The sequence below is a fragment of the Equus asinus genome, chromosome 20, assembly GCF_041296235.1.
Source record: "Equus asinus isolate D_3611 breed Donkey chromosome 20, EquAss-T2T_v2, whole genome shotgun sequence".
Lineage (NCBI taxonomy): Eukaryota > Metazoa > Chordata > Mammalia > Perissodactyla > Equidae > Equus > Equus asinus.
Genome location: NC_091809.1, coordinates 67,016,223 through 67,023,687, shown reverse-complemented (window position 1 = coordinate 67,023,687; position 7,465 = coordinate 67,016,223). Strand labels below are relative to the sequence as shown.

The window sequence follows — 7,465 nt, the reverse complement described above, 5'->3', positions numbered from 1 at the left end:
GTGGAACTTCTACTAAATATATAGTAGACATATAATAGACCTTATCCTCCTATCTCAACCATGCTTTCAGATTGTTAATCTCATTATCTCTGTGTTGCATTTTGTTAATTATATTTATTTCCAACTCTCTTCTTCCTTTAACATCTTAACAAAAAAAGGTTCTCCAAAGTTAAAAACCTTTGAAAAGTATACAGTTTCATATTATTTATTTATCACATGATCACAAGTTCCAATATAATACAAACACTGCTTTATAAGAAACAGTGTGAAGGCATGATGTAAATCACTGCCTCTTAAATCGCGAAGGGTAATGAACATGCTCTCATATTCTAACTACCTGTGTTACTTGCTATCCTGATACATAAACTGTTAGGCATCTGAGAGTTGGAAGACTTTACTGAACACAAACTTTAACACCTTCTTTTTTATATTTGTTCTTATTTATTATTTTCAAATTTTCCTGCATTTTGAATCTCTTCACAACTTTTCTTTATCCATAGCTAAACTTCCTTTATTCTATTTTTATCCTAAGCAATCAAATATTAACCACAAATCTAAATATCCGACATAAAAATATCCTACAAAACTTAGCCAAGTTGTGTAGGATATATGTTTAAACCCACAAAATTTCCTAGTGCTTTATGAGTAATCCAAATTCTTTTTAAAGAGAGATGGCCATTTCAGTTTCCATGCTCTGGATTATTTTTTTTTTTTTAGAAAACTGTATTAAAAATGATTGACAATAATTGGCATAATTGTTATTTTGTAAATTTATCAAGAACCCTAATATAAAAAAGTTCTATGTTATGGTTTTATTTGTATTTAAAAATACATCGAAATTTCCACATATGCCCACGGTAAAGCTTATTTTCAATGCACAGTACTTCAATTTTGATGACACGGTTTGTTCTGACAGGTCCTTTTTCAAGCTGAACACCAAAATGGGAATCTCCTGTAGATTCTATGTGGCGCTGATGCTAGTGACGCATATTGCTTCCTTCCTAATGATGATGGATGACTTTCGTCTGCGTTTTTTCACCTGACCAGTATTCTGAGTGTAATGATGGTAACTGGAAGCTGATGCAGCTGTGCTGCAAGATCTATTACCTGACGATAAATACTGTCAGCATAATTGAAAACCAGAGCTACCAAACAAGCTGTCATCAAGATTAACTGGACTGCTGTGTTTACCTTGCTGATGAAGGTTGGTTTTAATTTAGCAGTGGCACAGCAAGGATTGAAATACTTAGCAAGTGCTCTCAGTTTTGGAAGAGTTCAATATCTGACATAAAAATGACAGCAGTCAGCATTGCATCTTTTGAAACTATCACAGAAGTAAGTGGAGCTGGAATAAGATCTGCATAGGTCAAGCTAATGTATGTGGTACAAATAGGTATTTTATCAACAAGTGGACAAAAGCTGATTTTTGATTGTCCCAGTATTGAGCAATAAATCCATCCAACAAACCAGTTAGCCCAGCTAAAGAAAAACTCATAATGCAATATGAACAATTAAATAGCCCCAAACTGGGGCCAAGCCAATTCTCCTCATTGACAGCATATCTGGAATTGTCCATGGGTTTTCATACAGACTTGGGGGTGCTTGCCAGGCCCTGTTGGCCACCTGGGGCCTCATCAGCAGTGTAAAGATTGCCTTCCCTGTGCCCAAGCAGTGCCCCCCCCCCCCCAGTTAATTTTTTAAGATCTATCATCCAGTTGATTTGTTCTCTCTTCAGGTATCTAATAAGCTGTTTGACTCATCTACTATTTGTAATTTCAATGACTGTATTTTTTATTTCTGGAAATTCTATTTTTAAAAATCTACCCATTGTTTTTCATAATGATACTATTTTCTTAGGGTTTTATTTCTTCACTAATTAATTTAAATATACTTATGTCATATCTTTTAGATTTCCATTCTATTATCACAAGTTTTTAGGGCTCCAATCCTGCTGTTTACTGTGTCTGCTGACCCATGCACATGGTGAATTTTTTCCTTATGCATTTTTAAAATCTTGATTGTGAGCTCATCTCTGATGAAATGCACTTGTTTTTCCTGCGAGAAACTCTCGTGGCCTGGATTGTGAGAGCCCATCTCCAGAGAGGCTTGCCATTTAATTCTGTTGATGTTAAATGGGGCATCAGTGGCTTGGGATCAATTATTAAGAGAATTTCTGGGCCTGGGGTTCTGGGACCATGAGAATAACCAAAGAGAAATAACTAAGAGAAAATCAAATCTAAAGCCCCATGAAACAAAGATCCAGGTTTTCAAAGTCTCGACTGAGACTGTTTTATTTTCTTTCAGTTTTAAAATGACCATTATTAAGCCTTTAAAAAAATTATTATTTTTTAATGTAGTTTCTTTTGTTTTTATGCTTTTTTGTTTGGTGAGGAAGATTGGCCCTGAGCTAACATCTGCTGCCAATCTTCCTTTTTTTTGTTTTCTCCCCAAAGCCCCAGTACATAGTTCTATATTCTAGTTGTAAGTCCTTCTCATTCTGCTATGTCAGATGCCACCACAGCATGGCTTGATGAGTGGTGCTAGGTCCATGCCCAGGATCCCAACCGGTGAACTCTGGGCCACCAAAGCGGAGTGCATGAACCTAACCACTCAGTTGTGGGGCCAGCCCCTATTTTAGTTTTTTTCCTCACTTAGATTCTGGGCAAAAACAGTGATTTTCTCTGCTGCCATTCAGTGCTGGTGAATGGATTGTTCCTTCTAGTTCGCCTTTTTACTGAACGTTTTGTTTGTGGATGTTCCCGGCTGTGCGTGTGTGTCTCAGTTCCACTTTCTAGTCTTTGCAGGACCAAGAACTCATTTCCAGTTCTCACAGGCTTGGGTAACACTGAAACCCCTAAGTTTCTGAGTTCTGTCATCTTCCCTAGGAAGCCACAGGGTCCATTCTCACTATTCATTATTCTCACTACTTTACTTTTTGCCTTTCTCTTTCTCTGACATCTGCACATTTCTTCCTTTTTCTTGTGAGTTCATTAAAATTTTTTCTTTTTGGTAGTAAATATATCCAACATTTCCAAGGTGTGAGAGTGGAGGACTTTCAGGTGCCTTCATTTTCTCTTTACGTTGCCAGAATTGGAAGCCGCTAGCAAGTTCCTGAATCCTTTGAACCTCGACTCCCTCACCCTTGAAACAGGAATAATGATCCTATCTCACAGCCTTGTTTTGAAAGTTAAGCTGAAATACTCACCTAAATTCATGCTCCAGAACCTGACACCTAGTAAGTACTGAGTGGTCTAATAACGCTCATTTCCTTCTTGAACTGTAATGTACTATGGCTACTGTACACCCTACTCTGCACAAGGGACCTGCAGAAGGATCTAGGGTCGTAAATACCATGACCTCTCAAGGCATTCACTGGACAAGATATTAACCAGGACTGCTGCTGATACGGGAAGTGATTTGAAAAGATGCCGTTTTAGTCCACTCTAGCAAGTAAAAAGTAAACATTTAAAGAAGAGCCATAGACAGCCATTCTATTAGGCAGGGCCCAACAAGGGCTGCATCCAGGGGAGAATTTTTTTTCCTGTTCCCTTCAAGCATTTTCAGGCTCCTTTATTCCTTGAGCCCTGGAGGTAGAAGAAGGTGTGTCTGTGTACTTTTTAGCTTATCTAGATACTGTCCTTTATTCAAGTTCAGCATTTGAGGAAGGGGGTGGGTAGGCAATCACTACCTCATTCTTTATTTTAAATGACATCGAAAATACTATACCATCATTATTAAAATTATAAATAAAAGAAAGAAAATATTCACATATAATCCCACAGTCCTAAAATATTATACTTTTATCATCCTTGATCCTTTTACTCCTTTTCATTTGTATACATGTTACATTCTTTTAATCACAGTATAAATACAATTTTATTGGTGAGCTTGGGGGCAGAGGCTTCTGGCTCTTTGTAGGCAACAGCAGAGGGTTGGTTGTCCAGGACGTATGTCATCTGGAGACTCCAGAGTCTTTCCAGTCCAAGTGGTGGTGCTTCTAGAGTAGCTCCTGGTGCCCTCACGATGGGGTTGGCCATTATCCCTGGATGCATGGATCCCAAGCCTCTTCTCTGTCTCATACCCCAGAGTTTCTGTAAATTTCCTAATGTCCTTTTATAAATTCCCTTTCTGCCTAAACTAGCCAAAGTGGATTTTGTTGTTTCCCACTAATAACATGGATTATTTCCTTAGGAGATAAAAAACAAAAGTTACCAGCTCAAAAGGTATGATATTTAAAGACGGCTGTGCTACACATTTTCTTTCAAAAGGGCTGAACCAATTGATGATGTTACCAAAAATTATTTTACTAGATTTAACACCTTTTTCGAACATATATTTTCGTTAATTCTTTCTAGTTTAGTAGATATAAAACAATGTCCCATTGTTGCTTTGACCCACAGTGACTTCTTTTTATATTCAGCTCTGCTTCCCAAGATTCTCCCTCTAGCCCTCTCTTTTCTTTTATAGGCTTGTGATCTTCCTTTCCCCTACTTCTCTCTCCAAGCATATTCCCCATTCCATTCTCTCCTCCACTACTGGAAAAGCGTAAAATAGTGGTTGTCTAGAAGCAATTGATTTTCTGCCAATAAGGTATTTCTTAATAGGAGTCTTTGATGTCATTTAATACAACAAAAAAGAAATTGCTTCTCAACCGAACTTTAATGACATCATAATTTTATTTATTGCCATAAATTTTATTTCCATAAACACCAAATTACAGATATTTGCCAATAAATAATTTTCATCAGAAGAAATAACTTTCAGTCTATGGTAATAGTCACCTGAGAATCTCGAAATATGCGCATGGTCAAAACAAGAAAACTCCCTAACTTGGGTGAAACTGGAGGGCATTATGCTAAGTGAAGTAAGCCTGTCACAGGGCAAATACTGCATGATTTCACTTATAAGAGGTAGGTGGCATAGTCAAATGCATAGGAATAAGGAATAGAATGATGGTTGCCAGGGCTGGGGGAAGGAAGAAATGAGGCTTTGCTATTCTATAGGTAGAATGTTTCAATTATATAAGATGAGTAAGTTCTAGAGATCTGCCATACAACATTATGCATCGCACATAATTGTATTTAAAAATGTAATTTGATAAAGAACACTCATCATTTAATTTAGAAAGTGATTATTTCTTTCATGTCTTGTACCTTTTATTTCTTATTCTTGTCTATTATCTATTGACCATTTTTATAATATTTCATTGAATAGGACTGGTAATAATGAGTTAGTTTCATTTAGTATATTACAATGTAAATCTTAAAAATTCTCCACTCAGTAATATGCAGACTTTAAATACGTATTATTTATTTGGCCTGAAACATTTTAGCAGCATTGCCTTAGGTTATGAAGTAAAATCTTGGCTTCTCAGGCATCATTCAAAATGAAAATAGATGGATAGAGCTTAACACTCTAGGTAATTCCAGTGACCTGGCTCTACTCATAATTTAGAGAGCAGAGCATTTTTACAACTAAGATCCTTCGTCTGACAATGAGTTCTTCTGTCTGCCTGAATGGGAGAGGCAGCCACTGGAGGCCACGAAGACTAAACACAGGTGAATATAGGCTTAGCAGCTGCTACTTAGTGTATTGTAAATTAAGACCAAAGTAAAAAACGGAAACCAATTCAGCATGGGCATCAGCATGGCTAGAGACCAATGACAGGGGACTTGTCACAGGAATGTGGCCACATGTTTGGGGAATGGCAAGCTGGAGTGTGGGCCCTTTTAGAGTGTGACTTGGGGTCCTTATATGTACGACATGGATCCTGGGCACTTGGCATTCATATACTCATATTCAATAGATTTTGGCCAATAGAACCCCTGCCATGTGGTAGACACTGTGCAATGGGGTGGGGATACAAAGATCACCAAGATCCCTCTCCTGACCTCAGAGAAGAACAAGGTTATCATTGCCCCTGCAGGTGGACAGAGTAAAAGAAAATTTCACTAAAGTAAAAGACTTCTCCCAGTGGGCAATGGTTCCATGATAGCTCTTGTAATCCTTTCAAAAACCTGAGGAGATACATTATTATTTCCAACTCACAACTAAAAACCACTGAGACACACTTTTTGCCAGGGGTTGCAAACTCAAATGGCTCCAGGTATCAGGCAGGTAACAAAACTGAGATAAGCAGGCCAGTGTAAGGTGCCAGGGATTGGTGGGGATTGTAGAGAACTGGTGCAAGTGTGCTTTACCTGAAGACATTCAAAGTGGAAACAAACCAAAATAAAAGCAGCCTGGTAGGGCGAACAAAATAAGACCGGGGGCCAGGCCGGGCAGCCAGTTTCTGATGTCTGCGCTAGCCATCACAGCCACCCAAACTCTGAGGCTGGGAAAGAAAGTTAAGGTTCCCTGACCACTCTGGCTCCCACTGTTCTCGCTTCTCCACCCCAGAGGAAGAAATAGGGGTAAAAACAGCAAAGCTATTTTAGATCTCTAATAACATTCTTCCTACTCAAATAGATTGTAAATCATTTTACGAAGTAACACTGCTTAAAACTGTATAGCTTTGATTTGAAACATTGGCCAATGCGATAGAATAGAAATTTCAGAAATTCAAAATTGCATGGAACTTTATAATGTGCTGGAGGCAGTATTGGAATAGGGAAAAGAATCACTATTGAGTCAGCGTTTGAAGAAACTGGATCTCACCAGGGAAGAAAATGAACTTAGAGCCGCACATTGGAATAGATTCTCAATAAGTCAAAGAAGGAACTGTTTGAAAACCACCTGTCAAAAAAGGAGCTTGAAGTAAACAAATTAGCATAATCAAATACTATTGAAAACTGTCGTGGGACAACCTGAATGTCAGTATCAGCGTGTTGTCCTACTCCAGGGGCACCATTCGTGTGCAAAAATCTGTGGTAGCAGAAAATGCTGTAAAATACACACTAAAAGGAAAAGGAATAAGTGGGGAAAATTTTATACCTGAAGAAGGATAAAGACAATAGAAATGTATAACCATTTGAATTCCACTTGAGTGCAGTAAGAAATGAATAGGAACCGGCCCCATGGCCGGGTGGTTGAGTTCACGTGCCAACTTCGGCAGCCGGGGTTTCACCAGTTCAGATCCTGGGCACGGACCTGGCACTGCTCGTCAGGCCACGCTGGGGCAGCATCCCCTATAGCACAACTGGAAGGACCTACAACTAGAATATACAGCTAGGTACTAGGGGGCTTAGGGGAGAAGAAGAAGAAAGGGAAAAAAAAAGAGGATTGGCAAAAAATGTTAGCTCAGATGCCAATCTTTTAAAAAAAAAAAAAGAGTAGATGTTTTGTTGCTGATAGAAAAAATACAGTATCTTACGTGATAAAATGTTCATCCTTGCTAGTAATTAAAAACAGGCAAATAAGATCTCGGAGGTATTATTCCATCCCCATTAAAGTAACAAAACCAGTGATAAAATCCAGTGATGACAAGCCTGGGGGAGAAATAGGTTCCTGAGAAATGGTTTATTAG

The 7,465-nt window shown here is 38.3% G+C and overlaps 1 pseudogene; it reads right to left on the bottom strand.

Moving 5' to 3' along the window:
• Window positions 1-961: 961 nt before the first annotated feature.
• LOC106827481 (cardiolipin synthase (CMP-forming) pseudogene) lies at window positions 962-1,627 on the bottom strand (annotated as a pseudogene).
• Window positions 1,628-7,465: the final 5,838 nt, after the last annotated feature.